Source organism: Centrocercus urophasianus, unplaced genomic scaffold (assembly GCF_019232065.1).
Source record: "Centrocercus urophasianus isolate 14NV4802_14NV808 unplaced genomic scaffold, USGS_Curo_1.0 seq_9, whole genome shotgun sequence".
NCBI lineage: Eukaryota > Metazoa > Chordata > Aves > Galliformes > Phasianidae > Centrocercus > Centrocercus urophasianus.
Window position 1 is genome coordinate 24447101 of NW_024885532.1, and position 218 is coordinate 24447318.

The following is a 218-nucleotide window of genomic DNA, read 5'->3' on the forward strand; positions in this document are numbered from 1 at the left end:
GTGATTCTGTGATTCTGTGATTCTGTGATTCTGTGATTCTGTGATTCTGTGATTCTGTTGCTTGCCACACTGTGAGTTCTATGCACCACGCAGCAGAAGAAGCAATGACAAATCTAGAGCTACAGTGTGAAACTATGTTAGAATTTGCTTATGGGAAATGGAGGAAGACGAGCATAGTGTAACATGGCCAGGCATGTGAGGTGGCTTGAAGAAATGTA